Below are 21,689 nucleotides of genomic sequence, written 5' to 3' on the forward strand. Positions count from 1 at the left end.
AAAATAATTAAAAACAACAGACCCCAAGGCTCTAATTTGAATTAAAAACCAGATTAATACATAACATTTTGGATAAATGTAAAACTCCAGCTGTGACTGGGCATCCGTTAGTGCTCTGCACAGAGAATCCACTAAATGTCAGGACTGAGGAGGCCGTCTGGGACGGAAATATTAGCATTCCAGGAGTGACTGCTTCAGAGGTTTCCCACTGTGAACATTCTGTCATTTCACTGAGCTGACTGTATTTACATACTAATGTATTTCACACCAACTACAGAGCATTTGCATGTTTGAGCTTCTCATTGGCATTCAGACTGCGGTGCTATAATCAGGAGGTTCTTTAGGTTCCTATGGAACCCGTGGAGCTCCTCTGCATTACAGGAGGGAGGGGCCTCATTTGCATCTCATGCAGGAGCTTCTGCACGCTGTCGGATGGCATTATGGGTAAAGTAAATTTCCAAGATGCCGACCGTCAAGAATGTTGCCAAGTCTCACAGGGGTTGGATGACTCAGAGTTGGAGATTTTTTATTTTTTTTTGGGACATTAGGCTCCAACAGTGATGTCATGAAAGTAGGTTATGCAGAGGAATTGAGCGACAGTTTCCCATTAACTTTAGAGAATCAGTTCCAGAGGATTACCTGCTGAGACGTGACTTCCAGCAGAACTTTCAGAAGTCGGTCATGGTTCAGACACTTTTTTGAAGTCGATTTAGAACACGGTGAAGTTATGCCAGACATTCTGTTGGAGGATATAAAAACAAGCTGTGCAGAAGTTAAGTACTTAGCACCAAAAGCAAACATGAATTCAGTCTCTCACAGACCTGTTACTTCGGCTACGTTCACACTGCAGGGCCTAATGCTCATTCCGATTTTTTTGCAAGGCAGTTCACATTTGCAATTAAATGCGAATTTTTGTGATCTCCCGTGTGACCGTGAAATGACCCAGAAGTGACACGCATGCGCAGAAGAGTACTCAACGGTGAACAACGTCACTTGTTTGTTGAAGTAGCTAACGTTAACATGGATATTAACAACAGTGTTGTCAACAGCGGAGCTCTTTTTGCATTATTACATTCATTTTCACAAAGGAGCGCACGTTTGTGTAAGAGAGAGGAGAGAGCGCGTGCAGCGAGGTACAGAATGAGGGGTGCAGTGGGGGCGTGCATTCATGTTGTGTGTTCCGGAGGAAGGAGAACGGTAACAAAAGAAGGTTTCCCCCAGAATAAATGCCATTGACTCTTTATTAACCCGCTCTGGAGAATCTAAGGGTCCGAAGGGGGAAGTGAACCCTGAAGGAGGATCCGCCTTCGGTCCCCCGCGCTTCTGACCACGGTCGGAAAGGGAGAAGAAGAAAAAAGTCATCGTGGGAAAGGTTCAACACCACGCTCGGCCATTTCGCTGAAAATATTTTTCAAAAACCGGCCGGTTGCGATAAAAGCCCTTGAGTTTGGCCTGAATGGAGCCGTCACGCCAATTATGAATCCAATCGGTGACCTCGCTTCCCGTCCACTGACTGGTCTCAGCAGTATCGTCCGCCATGGTTGATGTTTATGTTCTACTTCAATGCAGAATGACGTTTGTAGCGTATCGATGACGTACGGGTCGGATTCATGTGGCCTGGCCGTTCAGACGGAGGTCGCATTTGAAAAGATCGGATACGTATCGGATTCAGGACCACATACCCAAGTGGCCTGGGTCACATTTGAGAAGATCGGATCAGTGTCGTCCAGACTGTCATGAAAAGATCAGATACAGGTCGCATAGGGGCAAAAAAATCGGAATTGGGTCGTTTCAGCCTGCGGTGTGATCTTCTTCAAAGACCCACTCTGAGGAAAATCGCATTTTAACATGTTTATGAGGCATTTTTCTGATGATAGAGGAAATTTGTAAAAAAGAATTAAGCTTAAAATTGCATTGAGTGTAGCTAGCCGAGCTAGCGGGAGAGTGTGTGAAACAGATGGATGACAGGAAGTGGGGTCAGGCTCACTCCACACCAACAGTCCCACAACTCAGGAGGCGCCAATTTTTTTAATGAACTCCTCCCGCTCTGCAGAAACTATGTCCTAGAAAACAACAGGTTTTTAAAAATATTTTGGCTATAAACGGCTTAATCATTATCAAAAGACCACCGGGAATGCTAGATCAAAAGATGATAGCAGTGGGGCTTTCATTAGCTTTTCTATCCTCCCCTCCTGTATAAATGTCACCCACCGTTTTGCCGTAGTGTACATAAATATATTCTATTTTTACATTTTCATATTATTATTGATATGTGTCTTTGTACAAAAGACACTAACAAATTTATGTCAAACTTCAAGAAAACAATCCGGAAGGCCAACAAAAATATTCCCAGACTGAGAATAATCCTCTGAAAGATGAAGCCTCTGGTTTCAGTGAGACTATGACAAGTCATCCTGTGAAAGCACAAATGAAGCAGCAGCTGTGTGAGCGTGCACACGTATGTGTGTGCGTGTGTGCGTGCAGCAGCACAGAAAACAGTCGGTGAAATCATGCTCAAAGGAAGCTGGAAAAGTGGCCTCGGCTCAGAGCTACTGGATAAACAGCTCGAGTTAAAGTAAACGTCTCTGTACCAAACATCCATTTACCAGATTAGGTACTGGAAAGCATGTGGTATGTAATCAGAGTTAAGACGGATGATGGGGGCGGGGGGAGTCCTATCCTTTTGCTTTAAACAAATGCGTTTGAACCATCAGTCTAAATCTTGTTGAACAATATTTTTGGTATTTATGTTTGGCTGAAAAACCCATGACGGTTCCTTCCCAACACATTTAAGCAAACAGATAAGCCACAGACAGACAGTCACAAAGGGATGAAATGAACGTCGTCAGTCCATGACGCACCAAAACGGTCAGTTCACAAAGAAAAGAAAATCTGTTGAAAAAAAAAGAAGAATTTACATTAAAATATTGTAAACTAGGGATGGGCGATGTTTCAGTGCCAGTATCGGTATTGGCCGATATTTGCATAAATTGAGTTTATCGTATCGGTCCGATATTTAAAAAATCTACCGATATTTTTGTGACTGTTTTCAGAAACACTATTTTTTGAATGTGTAATTGTTCCTAATAGATTGGGAGGCTTCTGTCTACAGTCATAGTCATTTCAGGTCAATGCCATGTTGTTCCTTATGGTTTACACTGATGTCCATCATTCAATAAATGCTCTGAATGCTTACAGATATATTTATATCAAAGTTTTCAAGTGATACTTGTTTCCAGGAGATTCTTTGCTGTATGTTAAAAATCTCAAGTATAGGAAAAAGAATAAAAAAAGTTGTTCTTTTCTAATAAAGAAACAAAAAGGAAATCTAAACGTTGTGTTGCTGTAGACACTTTCGCCAAATATCGGCCACAGTTGTCGGGGAAATATTGGTTATAGATATTGGCCAAAAAAAAATACATCGGTCCGTCCCTACTGTAACTGCAAAGATTCTGCCTTTTTTGTGCAGATGTTTCATGAATCTGTTGGTAAAGGTTTATAAATGTTTTTCTGACAATTTGTGTTCTGAAGCTGAAATCACAGCAAGACAGACAAAACAAATCAGTTCTTTTATTTTTCTAATATAATTAACTAAGAGAAATTATTGTTTACCAATGTATTAATAACTGTAGCACATTTGCCAACTAACCGACCAATCAAATAAAAAGATACTCATTGGTTTATATTATTGTAGATTTTTTGAATGTATAACTGAAAAAGCACATATACATTTTCTTCTGGAGATAAACTTTTCTTCCCTCCATTTTCTAAATCTGCCCAATTCTATGGCTGCTGGAGCCTATCCCAGCTACTGGCGGGGAAAGGCGGGATACAGTCTGAACAGGTCGCCAATTCTGTCGGCCACACACCGACATTCACACCTCAGAAACAATTTGTAGTCACTAATAAACTTATGAAGCCTGTTTCTGGACTGTGGAGCCCCAGAGGAAAACCATATATGCACAAGGACAACATGCAAACTCCACACAGACGGGATTTGAACCTGGCCTGTTTTCACTGTAAGATAGGAGTGCTGACCACTACACCACTGAGCAACTATCAAGGTTTTAGATAGAGCTAACCCTTGTGCCAACTTGTGGGGTCCTTGGAGGCATGTTAACATTGGGAATGGGGTCATTCGGACCCCACCAGACAGTGCTCTGAACCTTTTTTCTTCAATGATTTGTGATCTTCACTGGTGTCCATGGATTACATGAAATCTTTCCACCTTTATCCACCTTTGTCATGGTAGGGAGAACACGTCAATGGAAGGGGGGGGGGTCATATGGACCCCACAAGATAGCACAAGGGTTAAAGCAGAAATCCTGTCTAGGGTTACAGTAGGGATAAGTCTAATGTTTGAATAAGACAGACAGAAAACACATCGTCAGACATCATCCTATACTTAGCTGAGTGTAATAAAAGCCAAAAGTTCTGGCTTTAGGACTGAACCATATTTAGGTGACAAGGGGGGGGGGGGGGGGGGGACTGTACCATCATGTTACCTTTAGGAAACCTGAAATGAAAACCAGGGGGAGAAAAAAGGGAGAAAAAAAGGGAGAAAAAAAATGAAATGAAAACCAGTTCCACAAAAACACTCCTCGTTTTGTAAAGGCATACGATGCAGAGAAAGAAACCTGGACATGTATCTTCACCCAAATCTTTGATATGCTACATTTACCATGAGAGTAAGGCAAGTTAATTACAAAGAAACAACAAGAACACGGAAAATCTCTACAATAATTCCAAAAGAACGTGTCTGTAAATACACCAGACAGAATTGAAATCCATAGATGTGCTGGTCCAAGACCTACACTTAAATAAACTATACATTAGAATAGAGCGGTCAGTATTTAAATTATAAATGACACTTTCATTTTCAGTCATTTAGCCCCTACTCTTATGTAAGGTTGACTTGGGACAGTCCGACCCCTGTAAAAACCCAAGAGTGACTTCTTTCTGACTTCTCCACGGCTTTGCTCCAATGGCATTTATATTTAAGATTATGTTATCAGAATATCCAGGTTCTGACAGAAATCCCACCAGCAGAGGCTTCCGCTCCACCACAGAACCCCTCTTTGCTCCTTAGGATCAGCCGACCATAAGCTTCAGAAGATAAGCTGCATTCAAATGTATCCAAAGCGGCCGTGAAGAACATTTGCACATGCAGAAATCGATGTGCCCAGCGCCGCTTTCCCTCCGACTTCCCTTCAGAGGCGCAGAGGGATGGAGGAACGCTCAGATCTGAGCGTTTCCTCTCAGGCGCTTTGGCTTCACTTTGAGCTGCACTTCAATGGCGAATGCTGTGCGTTGCTCAGTGACTGTTCCGTCAATACTTGCTCGGGTTTCTTTCCGTTTCATCTTTGTCTCGCTCTACTTTTAGACCCCTTTTTTTCTTCCTTGACTGAGGATTCCTGAACAGGTACAGCTGAAAGGAAACGCACCCACTTTGATAAAAATGGTGTTTTTAACATGTTCTTGTTCAATATCTCTGATACTGGAGAGAGAAAATTCAGCCTAAAATTATATTTCTGAGCATTGTGAATCAGAAAACACAGTTTAAAGATGAGGGACATTTATTAATGTTAGTCCTCAATGATCAGAACCATCAGCTACCCAAACTTTTCCTGTTCATTTCAGACTGAACCAGTTTACCAGAGTCAGATACTCCAAGGATTGTCCAATTTCATGACTTAATATAAGCACAAATTTCTCCACGGCGCGTATACGCCTTTAAGGTTGGTGGTTTTACATCCATGTTTGTGTAACCGACACGCAGGAGGTGGAAGTCACACGAGGACGTTCAATTAAATATTGCTTGAAAGGGAGTGGAAGGAAGCAAACTTATATAATCCCACCCCTGTTCTACCGTAACCATTTTTATTACATGATTTATCATAATCCGCTTCCTAACTTCTATCAGACAGAATAAAAAAATCCGTAAGTATTAATAAATCCCATGACAAAGTTGACTTAATTATTATGTAAAAATAGACATAACTCTGTTTTACAAATCAACACAAGATCAGTTATGTAAAATATGTGCAGATTACTTTCATTAGAAAAAAATCATGAATCCATTTTTGGAAGTGAAGGAATATAATGAGAGATCAATCATTGTAACCATCTTTAAGAATTAATTAAGCAATTTTATTAATATAATGGTAATGCTGTGAAATAAAAGGATCCATCTTCTGAGCATTGTCCGAGGTTGATATTCCATCTTCTGCTGATTGACAGCCGTCCTTCTGGTTTTAACGGGGTTTAGAATTTCTCTTCGCTGTTATGTCTGCAGACTCCAACATGAGGGCAGCTAACGCTACGCCCATCTGCATGTCCACAAACAGTCATGTGAAGGTTTTTCATGTTAACAAAAAAGCTTTCGAGTTTATCAGTATGTACAAAGTCCTCCGATTTAAATCAGAAACGGACTCCTCTGTAGACCAGAACTGTCTGATAACTGCATCTCCATAGTCAGTGCAATTATCTAATTGCTCCACCAAAAACTACAATTCCTTGAGTTTGGCTCCCTCACAATTGGTATCATTGGAAAGCCCCAAATGTCCTCTGCAGAGACAAAAAGGGGTTCATTCATTTGTATGAAGTGGTTGGGAGGTACTCTGGTTTAGGATGCGCTCTACAGCGGACACATTTGCATTGTTGGTGGTCAGGAGGTTAAGACAAACAATTTTTCTGCAAAACTGGAGTCAAAAAACTGATAATTCTGTAGTTCAGAAAAGATGCTGCATTCAGGCATTTGGGCATTTTTCTGAAATTACTTTTCTAAAGCCTTGATGGTTTTCACATTCTCACTATGGTGCAAAAACATTTAAAAAAAAAAGCAGAATCTTTGCCTTTTAACAAACTGCTCTTTCTAAAAAGGGACTGTTTCCGTTTCCTTGGATACGGCGATGTGGCTCCCCGACACCCTTCATGGATTCTGTTCGGCATGTGTTTTCCCCTCCGCCTGCCTTCCATCTCCAGCGGACTCCAGCTGTCAGCAAAACCATGGTGAGGAAAACACAAACACCACCCAGACCGGCGTTTGAGGGATGCGGGGGGGGGACACACAACCCCCACCCCCACCGCCAGCGGTCCAGAGCAGATGTGGCGGCACGTCGGCCAGCGGCTGCTCTCAACAACTTCAACAGCTGAAGGCACAATGTGGCCGTCCGCTTATTCGGACTTTGAATCAATTACTTTTACAACTTATTGAATATTTTCACAAATTTCAGAGAAAAAAAAAAAGAAATGAGGCTTTGAGCAGATAAGGTCCACGCAAGTATTAACATATATTATCGTTTTACACTGAATTTAATATCAGACAGAGAAAAAAGACGACCTATTCCAGTACTACTACTACAACTACTAGTACCACGACGGCCTACTCCTACTCCAGTAGTTTTACTCTTTTGCCTTGGGGGGAGTTCCAGTTGCCCCCCTCCTCCAATAGCTACTCAAAGGACTCCCGGCTAACTGCACAGAAAGGCGACAGAGTAACAGAGCTCCTCCGGCTCTTTTTAACCCACTGCAGTAATTAATTTCAACACGGCTATGGAAACATTAAACCTGAATAGCAGTGGACGCTTTCTTCACATTTATTTATTTTTGTTTTCTGGTTTTAACAAGTTTAACACTGATTGTATCTTTAATGCCAAATGCACTTTTATTTGACAGCAGATTAATTTGAATTTCAAGTTTGTACCGAATAAAACTTTTTTTATGCATTCTTTATTATTTTTAGTCATACTCTTTTTTCCATCTATTGGTTGTTTTGATGTATGAGTGTTGCACAAACCAGGAAGCACTTTATGGATTTTATTGTACTTGTAACAATAAAGGTCTATCCATCCATCCGAATCCCAGATTAAAGGTACAAAAAATGATTCAAGAAGCTGATGATGATCAAACATGTGGAAAAATAACAAAAACTGCATTTACATTGGATTTTTGAACCACTTTCCCAACTCACGACTTTACCTAGTATCCATTTTACTGAGCTAAAAGAAAACCTGTCTTAGCTGAAGGAATCTCATGCTTTTCTACAACATCAAACATGTTTATGCTGTAATTTAAACAAAAATTGACATTCAAATACAAACTGGAAATACCGAGTAACAGTTGTGAAAAGAGACGAAACAGTTCAGCTTTAGAAAAACTGGACAACGGCACGTAAACTTAATCCTTAATCCTCACGCCGAGCTGACAGAGCATTGAATTAACCTATAGAGCAACATTCTGGGCGGAAAGGAATCTATAGATGGAAGCATCAGTTTCCTTTTCTGCTGATGAACGTTCAGGAAAATCTTTTCCGTCTCTATTTATTTATTTCTAAATTTTCCATTACGTTAAAAAAAAAGTCACAAAAACATCATGACCTCTTTTCACATCATTTATGAATAAACTTCAAAAACTCAAAGAAAAAGTGGAAAAATTAAGTTAACTTCAAATGTCATAAACCTTCAACGTTTCATTAAAAATGTTCCTGATTTAACCAACTCAAGTCAAGAAGTGGAGCTTTAAGACTTACAACACGCGATCCAACAGCGCTGGATGAAACCACGTCGTCCAGGAAAAAAATTTAAGTTCCAATTCGGCTCCAGCTCTCCTGCTGAGGAAAGTTTTAAAAAATATAGATATATATCAAAATAGTGGGGTTATCTTGAAAAAACTGGACTGATATAGGTTGGTGCTCTTCAGCAGCAGATATGTGGCGGGTCATCTGCCGCCCCGCAGGAAGTCTGTAAAATAAAGAAGCCAAAATCAATAGTGGTAATAAGCCATCAAGTGGACAAAAGGAGGTCAGCGTTTCCAGACAGATTAGAGCCGGCGCTCGTCTGCATGCAGCTCTCCAACAGCTTCCCCAAAACCCAGCAGCCTCTTTACCAAGCAAATTAAAGCAGAGGTTTGAATCCTCAACCACCTTCTAAGGCGGTTGTAGGTGTGGTGGAGGAGGCTGCAGGTCGCAGGGAAATGTCACGGTGACCCGCCACTCAGGATAAAAACGGAATTTTCACTGAGATACAAACGTTCTAATCATTTCTACACTCGTTCAGGACAACGTCTGTGTCATCCCTGATAGGAGTCTCCGTGAAAGCTCGGCATTTGGACGGACGCTGCTGGGATGTCTGCTGCCTGCAGCGCATGAGTCTGTAGCAGAAACACACAGCAGTGTGTAGCTGTGTGTTTTAAGCCTCAGTCCCGGGGGGTTGACCGAGCCCATGGAGGGTCGTAGAAGCCTGGTCCGGTATTTGAGCATTATAGAAGGACCCATTAAGCCGGACCAAACCATACTATCCTTTGGACCCCCACTGACTAAAGGGGCCATAGAGGGACCTTTAATCGGTGGTTAGGGCGGAGCTACTGTTGAAACCTGTTCATTGGTGGAAGGTCATTACAACAAAAGAAAAGCTCCAGACCAACGCCAGCGTATTCCTATACGCCGCCCACAGCATATAAAAAGCACCAAAAGGTGAGCTGCTGGACGACCTCCATTGTTGTTGTTGATAGCGTCGCTTTTGCTGCAGTCGCACTTTGGGTGGAAACACTTCTAAACTGTACCGTACCAAGCTAGATGTTAGCGGCTGCATCTTAAAGGGGACGAGGTGTGTCTTGCAGTTCCCTTGAGACTCATACGGCCACCTCAAAGGAAGAAAAATGGAGAATACCATTGTCATGCGTGTGGTACGACCATTAAGTATTTGTAAGGCTAATGCGAGTTGCACGCACTTATGAGGTATGGGTGATACTGTCGCATGGAGTCCCAACGGCAGACCAGTCATTGTTAAGTAAACGCCGCACGCACAGGGTGGGCACATGACACGCTAGTTCCCCTCAGATGTCCACAAAAACTACTGTGCTCCAATTGTCAAATGTCCTCATTTCTAACGGGTTGAATGCATGGAGTACAAATTTATCACGTGAACAGTGCTTATGGGCTCCTTGCACTGTGCTCAGGTTTTGCAGAAGTCAAAAAGAAAAATCCACACGACACGCCTGCATCTACCCTTTATGTGCTGTAAAAGTTTTCTCTATGACCTGTCGCCTGCAGCATGCTAATAATAAAAAAATAAATAACACGCATGAACATTGTCTCTCTATGGATTCCCTGAGCAGTCGAAAACCTTGATATGTGTGGGTCAACAGCGTGCTCTGTACAGGTTTGACCGTTTATTGCCCGGATCCACCCGTAGGGACAGTCGGGACTGAAGCTTTATGCAACCGCAGTGATCAGAAGGAAACACAAAGGCGCTCTGTGTTTGGAAGTAGTCTATTAAATATGAATTCAGCCACAACATGCGGAAGAAGGAAACAAGGAAACCTTTTCATGCATATTTAATAGAATAAAATGTGTTAAAAATTATTCTAGGGTCCCGTTTCTGTATTTTCTTATCATTTGAAGGACCCTTTTTGGTTGTTTGATGTGCCACGTTCCATTTCAACACTGAAACTTCGGCAATGATGTGATTCCAGCAGATTCTGAAGCAGAGAAAAGCAGCTTTGTGCCCATGTGCAACACTTCTTATTAATTATGTGCCGCTTATCAGGTCAAAGCAGATAGGATAAGCCGTCTGTCTTTGTATCCGAATCAGCCGCTTCACATGGATCACATAAACAGACGAAGAGTTACTCTATCTCGTAGAAAGTGTGTTATTTAGTGTCGCCTTTGCAAACCGACTAAAAGATGATCAGAGTGGAGCTTTACATACATTTGCAAACATGGTTTTTCCCATCATTTAAGGAAAAGAATACGCTTAATATTTGAGGTTTTCTCACCCCAGTTTTCAGTTTTAAGAGTTTTGGGTCCCACATGATTGATAATTTGATCAGACGAACAAAAAGAAGTCTTTGGGGGTTCCTCTACAGGACCAACCCTCGTCTTCATTCCTCCTCCAATCAGAATCTCGGATAGACGCCGAGGATGTTGGGTGGAACCTCACAGTTGGCCGACTTCATGGTTCTAAAAAAGGGACTGCTGGCAAAATAAGAAGGAAATCCATTCCACGGATACATTATTCATGACCTGAAGCAGGACCTTCTTTTAGTTCTGCTTGGAAAAACCTCTTAGGTCCATTCAGAGGTGAGGCTCTTCTGCGTCTCACCGGCTTCAATGTTTCATAAGCATTCTGCAAAAACCTCTGATAAGGTTTTTGTTTTTTAAACAACTTCTTGGTTTTCACAGGAAACATCATCCAGAACTCCACAGAATCAAATCTAAAAACTACAGAAAACTCAATGAATGCCACTGAAAACCCAAGAATCCTTCGCCTGCATTTCAAGACAAGCTGATGATTTTGTCCTGCAGCTGCTGCAGTTCTGAACTCAAGGACCAGATTGTTCACAATTCTTCTTTCCAAATTTCATCCTCGGCACATTTAAAAAAAAACTTATACCTGTCAGAAGTCAGAACTCTGTCTCCCCCTCTGGTCACCAGCGGGAACCATCTCCAGTGTTCCAACCACACTACAACTCCCAGCAACCCCAGTGCACCCTTCCTGGAAGCCGCACACCTGACTCTCATTCATTCAATCAACCACAGCATACTGAAGCTGTGCTTTTGTGCAGTTTATGTCACTCTGCCTTCTTTAGCGAGCGTTATAAATGGACCTGATCTTCTGTGTCCTGACCGCCTGCCGCGACCCTCGCCTGGATCCTGGCCAGCCCGTCTCTCCTCTGATGCTCTCACGCCCGTTATTGACCCCCGCCTGCCTGACCCTCAGTCACCTTTGAGGACTTTTAGCTGAGCTAATAAAACCTGCTACAATTGGAACCAGCCATCTTGTTCTTGCGACACCTACCCGGCGTAAAATAATTCTTTTCTCAATGGAAAGAAATCCAAAATATTTATTTTGCCAATTCATCTAAAAATGACAGACTTGTTCGTTAAACCCAGGCGATCAAAAATAAAATTGTTGCTATGCAGATAAAGGTTGTGACCGAATTAGAGCGGTGCGCTCTTCCCGCGGACGCATTTGTATGCCACTTATGTCATAGCGCCGCGACAAGTGCTGTCCAAATTATAAGACTCCATGAATAGGCGGCCAACTAGGCTGAATACGACCTTCTTTTTCCCGAAGGATCGGTCTGGTGTATCCTATGCTGTCCATATCCCAAGATGCATTGTGGCCGAACCCTGAGATTTTCTGACAACAATGCCGGACTGTTTAGCAGGACCCGGAGTTGGAAATCATTACACCTTTTTATAATTACACCTCCAAGCTTAAAAGTTGGATCAAATAAGCCGGGAAACTTTTGAACTTCATGCCTGGTTTACTACACCTCTCTGTTTCGTGGTTGCTAGGCGACAGGACATTCTCCAACGTAATGGCTGGAATTATCTAAAGGCTAGACTCGTCCAAATTAGGGTTGGGCGATGTCCCCTAAATTGGCAGTTGACGATGTTTGCAGTCAACCATCGGGATGGACGATGATATCGCCGGGGGGGGGGGGGGGGGGGGGTATTTTTTGTTATTATATAAATATTATTCATTATTTTACTTTATTTATTTTATTACCCAAAAAATGACTCATCTGCGATGATCCAGTCTAAACTGAGGGAAGTGACTTTAAAAATAAATAAATAAACAAAATAGAAAAGAAGTGGTCCGGTCCAGCGAGCGACCGTGTCTCTAGCAGAGCAGACGGACTTACAGTTTTGTGTTTTAGGGGAAGTAAGGATGCTTTGTTACGTGTGGGAGACTTAGGACTGTGATCTGTCCCGCAGCTCTACGTGAACGAGCAACCAGAATTTAGGAGAAGCGGGTCTCCCGGTAAAAGTGTGTGTCGTGGCAGAGCTCGGAGCGCTAGCTAACGCAGTGTGTAAGCTTCGAAGCAGAAAGGCCGCTCAGTCCTTAGAAACCGTTCAAACAATCACGTGGATTTGTGTTTCCAGTCGTGTCCCGACAAAATAAAGGCTGATGTTATTCCCACATATTTATGTGCAGCAAACATGCAGATTGCAGCGTTTCACGCATGGATTTTATGCTCATGCTAATGTTGTTAGCACGTGTTAGCATACTGCTAATCCTGGCTTCCGGCTCCGTTTTTCAACAGAAAAAGCTCTGACTACACGGATTAAAATTAAAATGATGAGCGATCAGGCGCTTCATAATAACCGTAACATTAATAAAAGCACGTTTAGGAGATCATCTTGTATAATACCGAGCTGATGTATGTAGCTTCTCGGAACTAAATTTCTCTTCCGTCTTTTAAAAACACTACTGCGCATGTGCGAATTATTTATTCTGACCGAAAGTATGACCCATGTGAATGTTTTTTATAATCTAAAAAAGTTTTTCTGGGCCCATCTACACGGTTGGATTCTAATCCGACCAATACTCCTTATCAAGATATTTTGCACATGTAACCGCGTCTTATGGTGTCGACTCGCAGCGTGGCGGGGGCGTGGCATCACGATGGTGTCTCTCCATCGGGATGTCAGTCACCCATCACGATGGTATCGTCCATCGGCACAACCCTAGTCCAAATTCACAGCCGTTAACATCCGGCCAACCCGCTCGACGAAGGACCCGGCCAACGTCGCCCAGGAAGGCCGCGGCCATTAAAGGATGCAGTCTTCAAATGTGGACACAGTCCAGATCTATAGAAAAGCCTCCATTTTGGAAAACTTGGGTTTTTTTTCAAGAATTTGTCACATGCAGCTTTGACTGTTTTTTTATGTAAAAAGAAAACATAAATGTATATTTTCTTTGTTTGATGCTGCTGCATGGGGACTGCTGCACCCACCTGTCTGAACAAAGCTGTAGGGCAGGTGAGGATCTGCAGGATCTCCTGGTTCTCTATTGAGCCCCTCTTCTTTGACTCCGGATGATCGGTCGGAGTCTAACCTCAGAAAAAAAAGAGATTCTATCCAGAATCCAGATCCAAAACGCTAAGGAACAGGTTCAAAATGAATGTTGAGGGCATCAGAGGTAAACATGAGGAAAGCATTAAAAGTAGTTATAATCCCAAACATGAAAATATTCAGAGCATTTCCTAGTTTTGATTGCATAACAGTGAAATGAGGATTTGTGCACGAGCATCCGCTGGTTGGTGTCAGCGTTAGAACGCAATTCTGTGAAGTTTATTTTGAAATTCATATATGGAAACCAATTTTAAAGCCTTTTTCCTGCCAAACTAACAAAATGATAAATGCTGCATGAAGGCGGAAAGCCCTACACGATGACTCGCATGTTTGATGCAGTGAAAAGTGACGAAAGAGAAGATCCAAAAGCGAGCAGCAGGTTTGGTTTGGATCCAGTCAGCCGGGGTTGTTTAATGTCACAGAGACGCTCAGAATCCCAAACTCTGAGGAAACATCAAGTCTCGTGGTTCCAGACCTGCTTTTTCTCAATCACAAGAGCAGGTCCAGACACACAGATGCTGCCGTGGACTGGAACCGGGCCTGGATGGAAAACTCGGCTCATCATTTGCAGATCGTCTCCTGGACCCAGCAGTTTGTCTAAAAGCAAACAAACCCAAGGAAGCCAGCGTATAAAGAAATAAACTAAAGGGCTATTACTGAGAAATGAATAATTTTAGATGCCCGTTGGTGCAAAACCTTCATAAAAAAGACACAGAAGGCTGAAATTTACATTTTTAGGTGATTTCTTTATGATTTATGTTGTTCTATTCCAAAATCTGAGCTAATTTCATTACTTTAACTTTGTAAAGCCAAATCAAATTAGATTTTATGAAAAATAATGACATCTCATCTCCCAAATGTCAACAAATATATCAAAAAGCTTTATTACATTTGAACAAAAACCATACAAAAATGATGGAAAATGACACTGTTGCTAACCTGAAACTGATAAAGTCCAGCTCTGATCATCTTCTGATCTGTTTTAAAGTGTTCCCATTAGTCTTTGGATGATGCCGTTTTTAGCCAAAACATTTTAAAAAGTCATTTTGTAGGACATAGTTTCTGCAGAGCGGCAGGAATTCATTAGAAATTTACCTCTGAGGTGTCGGGGGACTATTGGTGCAGAAAAACCTGCCCCCCCCTTTCCCTCCCCATTGCCGAGAGCGCCTTGTTTACATGCTGTCCTGCTAGCTGCAATAAAAAAATAAAGCTCCATTTTCTGATGTAGCATCAACAGAATAATGCTACAAGAACATGTTAAATACACAATTTTCAGAGTTGGTCTTTAAGTTCTTTCTTTGTTACCAAATTCGTTTGAACATTTTTCGGTTTTGGAGCATTTTAAATTTTGAATCTCAATGTTTGTTGTAATATTTTAAACAATAATTCAACACTTTTATTATGAAATTGATCACTTTAAGAAAAAAAAAGTCCCGTGTGGTTTTTATACAATCATACTTAATGGTTGTTATTTTTGCTTAAACTTCAAAACAACAGATGAAAGGTCATCACGACTAAAAGGATTAAAAATGTGTATTTTTAACCGTTTTAATATTATTGTTTTACTATAATTTAATAATATTACTTTGGTTATTTTTAAATCCCTTAATTTCTCTAAGGGATTTAAGATTACTTTATCTTTGTTAATAATGATGACATAAAAGTTGGGGGGGGCGAGTGTGGGGCAGAGGTTTTTGCTGTTGGGGGCAGCTGCCCCCCTTGCCCCCCCCCCATAGCCCCACCCCTTTCTTTCTTTTAATGGTTACAATTAATTTCTAAGTCATCTGCTTTTATTCTGAAAAGCTGTTTGGAAAGCGTTTCTCTACATCAAGATAGAGGGCTGCTTTGATTGTTTGAGTGGAGGTTTCTCAATCCTGGCCTTCCAAACATCCCACAGCAACAGCACTAAACCGTAAACGGCACCAAATGTTGGTCAAATTCTGCAGAACACAGAAAGCAGCTGCGGGTTTTGGAAATGACTCAACCGTTTGTTCCCGAGTAGATCTCTGGAAACACAAACTCACATCAGGAGCAACTATAAACATTCACAGCTTCTAACCCACAACCCTCCAACAACAGCAGCTGCAACACAAAGGAAGTGTGTCTGCTTCCTGTTTTAATTATGTATTGACAAGACCCTGAGGACAGACCTGATTTCAGCCCCGTTAAACCGGCTCATGTGGGTCATGATATGAAACTATGCAGAGTTTGGAGCAGAGCGCTTGAAAAGGCCGTGGCGCCGCCAGACGGCTCTGATCCTTCCAGTCCTCAATGAGCAGGTTTGTTGAAAAGAAAAACGGATTCAGGCTGTATTCAGACTGGATACATTTGGTTCGCTTAAAGCGGACCTTGGTCAAGTACCAGGAACCGCTCTGGGACCCATCTTTTGAGCTGGTGTCGGTTCATTTCCGATTGGAACTGAATACAGTCCGTCCTGGAAGCGGAACCAAAACGGCCACCGTAGCCCTCCTCCACCACGTTCTCCACCTGGACCGACGCCCTTCCGTCGTCTTGCCTCCAACCGCCATCAGCGTCTTTCAGGTTCATCCGTCTACGGTCCGAGTTCATCCCAACCTCACCAGACGTCATCATTGACTGTAAATGAGAACTGGACCAATCGAGCGGGACTGGAACCAGACAACATCGTTAAGCAGCGATACATCCAAGCCGTTCCGAGTCAACGTTACTATGACAACCACGCTCACCAATCGGCTTGATGGAAATCTGTCAAACGGTTCTAGTCTGGATGTGGGGCCCATCAGGCACCACATCCTTTTGAGACATCTGAATGGTCAGTGTTTTACTTGAATAACCTGAACAACAGAAAAAAGAAAAGAGAATTAGTGAGGACGAGTTACTAATAAGATATCGGAGCAAGAATGCTTATTCTGATAAACAGAATGACTACCAGCTGTTTATTTCTCTCCAGGAGTCTTTGGCTTCTTGAAGCCAGCGGGTACTTCCTGTTTGGAATGCCAGGGGGGGGAGGAGTCACTCATTCCAGTTCTCATATACAGTCAATGGCCTAACCGGCAAAGATAATACTTATTTTCATGTTAAATTTTCTATAAAACACTTCAGTCTTTACTTGTATTCCTATATTCTCTCCTTTTTTAAATGAAACTAGAGTTGGGCTCTAGAAAACACACAGCTTTTAGTCCAATGTACAAGATTATAGCAAATCAAATACTAAAAATGTCCTCTGTGCATTTCGCATCGATTTGAACTTAAGTTGCAGCCTGAAAACCCCTCTTACTCTAGTAAACACACAACCTGCAGACATATTTTCATTGTTTATTTGTTGAGTGTTTCATGAGAGCGAAACGATCATAGCATCCGTCTCTGGATGCTCATCAGCAGGTGGTGGAGGATTCTTTCAGACCGGAACGCTCTCCCGCCTTCATTGTGCTCGTTAAAGAAGCCTGCAGCTCTCTCCAGAGCAATCACCAAGAACCATTTGCAGCTTTGTCGTCGTTTCAGCCTTTAACACGAGTTACTCCATCTTAACCATCATGCTTTGCTCCCGAACCTGGAATGTCACGCTTAATGATCAGGGGATTATTTCAGACCAACGAGGACTCAACAGTCTGGATGCAAATGTTGCCGTCAAGCGGACACTGTCAAAGGCATAACGCTGCTTTGTTTCAGGTTCAGGAGACAAATCTTTGTGTCCAACAGGTATCTAACCAGATGATGTCACAGCATCAGAAGAAAGCTGAGTCAACGCGTTTAAACTGCTGCTCTTTCGAGATTTGAGGTTTTGTCCACCCAGGTGTCTCTTCAGCTTATAGAACTACGACTACATTTCTGTTGCAGTTTTGACACAAACAGAACTCTAAACCTCTTCTAAAATCTATAGAGAATGAAAAACAAAATCATCTAGTATTTGTGACCACATTCAACCAAAAGTTTGTTCACGCCGGATCTTTACGCTCAAACATGTCAACGTTGGTCAAATGTCCATCATTTTCTCTGTGGGCCAAACTGCTTTAGTGTTTTCAGAATCAAGGGCAGATAAATCCAATCTGTCCTCCAGCTTTAAAGATTAAAGCTGATTTGATTTTGGAAGGTTTTTTTTTAAACACACTTATAGTAAATGGCAATAAGAAATGTGTGGAGATACAAACAACCACAAAGAACTAACTGAACAGAAAGCAAGTTTTCAATAATTTTCCACCAAAAAAGAAGTTTCTGGTAAAGATTTTATAAACTAATCCAGTAGAAGGTTTTCTTAATGTTCTCACTCGTGCTGTTCCACAATCGGCAAAAAATGCAACCAAATAGTTTGCTGTTTGATTAAAAACTAAATTTATTGTGAAAAAATTATTATTTATAAAAAAAACCTCAAAGTTGCTAATATGATAATAGTTTATAATTAACCACAAGATAAATAAGTGAGAAGGGTTCTAGAAAAACAAATCTGTGAAAAATACAAACTGTCATGATTCAGGAAACTTTTATCCATTTTGCATGAATATTAAACCAAATTTCTGTCCAACAGTTGAAAAATGTTAAAAAAAAAAAAAAAAAAAAAAAAAAAAAAAAAAAATGTTAGGACATCGATGCAACATGTGCAGTGATTTATCATCCCAGATATGTTGAGAATAAAAAGGATTAGTTTGGTCTGTAAATGCCTTCTTTGATCGCCAGTCTTATGAGATTTTATTCCTTTCTAATTTCTCATTCTTCAAATTAAAAAAAAAAGTTTTTTCTTTTTAAAAAAAGATGTTTTTATCATAAACAAACAGCGCTATCTTTAAAAACTATGACAAAGCAAACAAAAAATTACAGAAAGAGCGGGGGGTAAAATATTGGGCCCAACATTAAACCCTGTGGAACGCCATAGATAAACAAACACACTCCTGTTGCAACAAGTTGTTCTTCTTGCGGTAAATAACTTTTAATCCAAAAATAATCTGATTTGATATTTGTCTAACTTTTGTTATGTTTAAATTAAAAATAAAAATAAGTTGAATATATCAAAAGCTTTGAATTCACTTAACTTACTTCATTAAGAGTCATGTCTTTAAATGCTTTTAAACTTTGTTGTTATTGCTAAACGGTTAAATGTGAACTTAAATTTACTGCTGAAAAAGTAGTTTTGTTTTTCTGCAAATGAGGTTTCTCTTTCAGTGACGGATAGAAAAAAAATTTTTAGTTTACTAGAAAATCGTCAATGAAGAGAGACTGTAGTAATACTGAAGTGACACTTTTTTTTTAATAAAAAACAAAAGTAAAGTTACTTATCTGTTTGAGGTGAAGCAGATCCATAACCTCCATCAAGAGACAAAAGGAGAAAAACGTTCCACTTTTAGCAAACAAAGATTATTTTTCTAGATGTTTTCTAACGGCTATTGGACTGAATTCCACAACTGTTTTATTTCATTGTTTAAACATGAAGCTGCTGTGCAGGAAATGCGATTTTGAACCGCGCGCAGGTGTGCGTAAAGACGGCCTTCAGCTGCTTCCTGTGCGCGCAAAACTTCCGCTTTTATTTTGATATTTTTGATAAGTCTTTAGTTTAAAACATTGTAGTATTTGTACTTGGTTAATTGAAAGGAAGACTATTTTACTACTAAACACTCTGCGACGTTAGCCTCTGCTTTGTCAGCTCACATTTTTAGAGTATCCGTAATGAAAGGATTTAATCGTGAATTTTTCATTATTGTTAACCTTTTCTGTTAATTATCGTTGGCGTAGGATTTTGGCATAAAATTAACTAATTTCAGGTTTTAAAAATTCAAATCAGGTGTCAATTGAGGTTTAGCTCGAGTCTTATTTTGAAAATCCACATGAAAGGAAGTTTAGAGTGTAAGCAGCGCCCCCTATTGACCAACACTATGAAAACATTTCTGATCAACGGAGATTTTTCTCAGCATGTCCAAATTACACAGTTACATACTTCTGATTGAAAAGATTTGATGTTTTTATGTAAAAAAAACAAAAACAACAACATGAAAATAAAATGTAATATATTTTAAATGTTGTTGTTTGTTAACAAAAGTTACTGCTCTTTTTTTTACTTTCCTTTTCTTTCTCTACTGTTTGGATTGACATTTTATTTCTAACTCTGAAAAGTGGCGAAAATTTTAGTCTGCAATTGTTGAAAATGACAGCGGATTTAAATATCAAGTCAATGACTTTAAGTTGAAGCGCAAACATAACATCCATATCAGTAAAGGAAAAATAGGAGTAATGTTAAAAAATGTAATGTGTGCCAAAATAAAACAAAGGAAAAGTGCAGTGCATGAACATCTGGTATATTTACATCTATGCCACTCTGAATAGATGCTTATGAATGTACATTAAATAAACTTGATGAGTTTACACCAAAACACTGGACTTGTTTTACTTTTGAGACATCTGAAAAACGGCTCAGATTATGACCCAGACTCTTCTTTTTATACCTTCTGTAAAGGAGGCAGAAATCAGTATTTTTTTTTTAATCCAATCTGTTCTAAAAGATCCACTGGATCTAGTCTAAACCCCAGAGAACGAGGTTATCTATGAACAATCCTTTGGTGGTACCAAGCAACAGGAGTCTAAGTCCAGGAGGAGGCTCCATCTAACTAATATGAGCGTTTTGCGATGACTAATTATGAGTCCACTGTCGTCTGAAGATAAAAACGTTGATGGTTTATTTAACAAAATTACGTTTGAACACATTTTTTTGGCAAACATGTTCCGACACAATGCATTGTGGTCTATATTCGCCGATGTAGTGAGCATCGATGCACACTTATTTTTCTCAGAGACTTCTGAGACATTTCCAGGGCACTGGATCTTAGAATTGTAGATTTGGACAGGTCTAGAAAATGGCGGCCGCACTATGTAGTGAGTAGGGAAGGAATTCTGACACAACCTTTAACTCCTCATAAGAAAACAGGAGTACCTCATAAACATATACTTCTTGATACACATTGATATTTTGAACTCTGCAAACTGAACATTGTAAACTGCTTCTCCATCTATTCTTTATCTGACTGTGTAGAAACTTGGTGACAGGAGCTCTGCTTTAAATGCAATGTGCCCCAAGGATAAATAAAATACTCTGACTGAGGATGAAGCTTAAAAATTTTATCAACATAGAAAAAAATGATGAAACAAAATTGATAATAAATGAAAGAAAAGCTGCTAAATGTGAAAAAGAAAACAACAGAACAGTACACTAATTACCAATTTTGATTTATTTTAGGCTTTCTTTCCTTTCTAAACATCTTCATTTAAGTGGCTTTTTGAAGAAATATTTAAAATATTTTTTTAAAACTTGTATTATTTCAAAGTGGTTCTTAAAATGTACTTAGAAAAGTAAAATAAGCTGAGTCGTGTAAAGTGTGGCTGGACTGCTGTGAGTCACTGTTTAAAAAATAATCAAAAATTCAAAAAAAAAATCTGTATTTATTTAAACTTTTTCATTTTTTGGAATGTAATACAAAATACTTAATACTTACTTCTGTCTACTCTCAGCAATGGGTAGGTAAAGGGGGGCGGGGTTGATCCATGCCAAGAGTCCCGCCCACAACTCAGAGGTGAATTTCTAAAGAACTCCTGCTGCTCTGGAGAAACTATGTCCTAGAAAAAGGCAAGTTTTTTTGTTGTTGTTTTTTTAGCTAAAAACGACATACTCCTAATTAAAAGACTACTGGGAACAGTTTGAAAATAGATCAAAAGATGATCAGAGTGGGTCTTTGAGGACTTTCTGATCTTCTCCGTTTCCTCGCAGCTCCTGCAGAGACAAGAAGTCCAGAAGACATGGAAGGGATTTTCCACATGGTCAGACCTTTAATGAACGTTAGCTGCTGGTCAGTGACTCCGAAATCAAACA

The 21,689-nt window shown here is 40.4% G+C and overlaps 1 protein-coding gene and 1 long non-coding RNA gene across 2 annotated transcripts in view; both read right to left on the reverse strand.

The window, feature by feature from the left end:
- The window catches only part of tnca (tenascin Ca), a 59,053-nt gene extending 50,333 nt beyond the window's left edge, over window positions 1–8,720 (reverse strand). The window contains exon 1 of the mRNA XM_023960503.2: window positions 8,531–8,720. The gene's annotated coding sequence lies outside the window, so the exon portion shown is untranslated. The remainder of the gene's footprint in view (window positions 1–8,530) is intronic.
- A 6,006-nt stretch (window positions 8,721–14,726) lies between these two features.
- Window positions 14,727–18,406, reverse strand: LOC110016033 (uncharacterized). The gene is made up of 3 exons (XR_002291295.3): window positions 16,773–18,406; window positions 16,570–16,677; window positions 14,727–16,491 (listed from the first exon to the last, which is right to left on the reverse strand). It is a non-coding gene; the product is annotated as an uncharacterized LOC110016033 (long non-coding RNA).
- Window positions 18,407–21,689: the final 3,283 nt, after the last annotated feature.

The sequence above is a fragment of the Oryzias latipes genome, chromosome 12 (genome assembly GCF_053564925.1).
Source record: "Oryzias latipes strain Hd-rR chromosome 12, Olatipes_Hd-rR_3.1".
Taxonomy (NCBI): Eukaryota; Metazoa; Chordata; class Actinopteri; order Beloniformes; family Adrianichthyidae; genus Oryzias; species Oryzias latipes.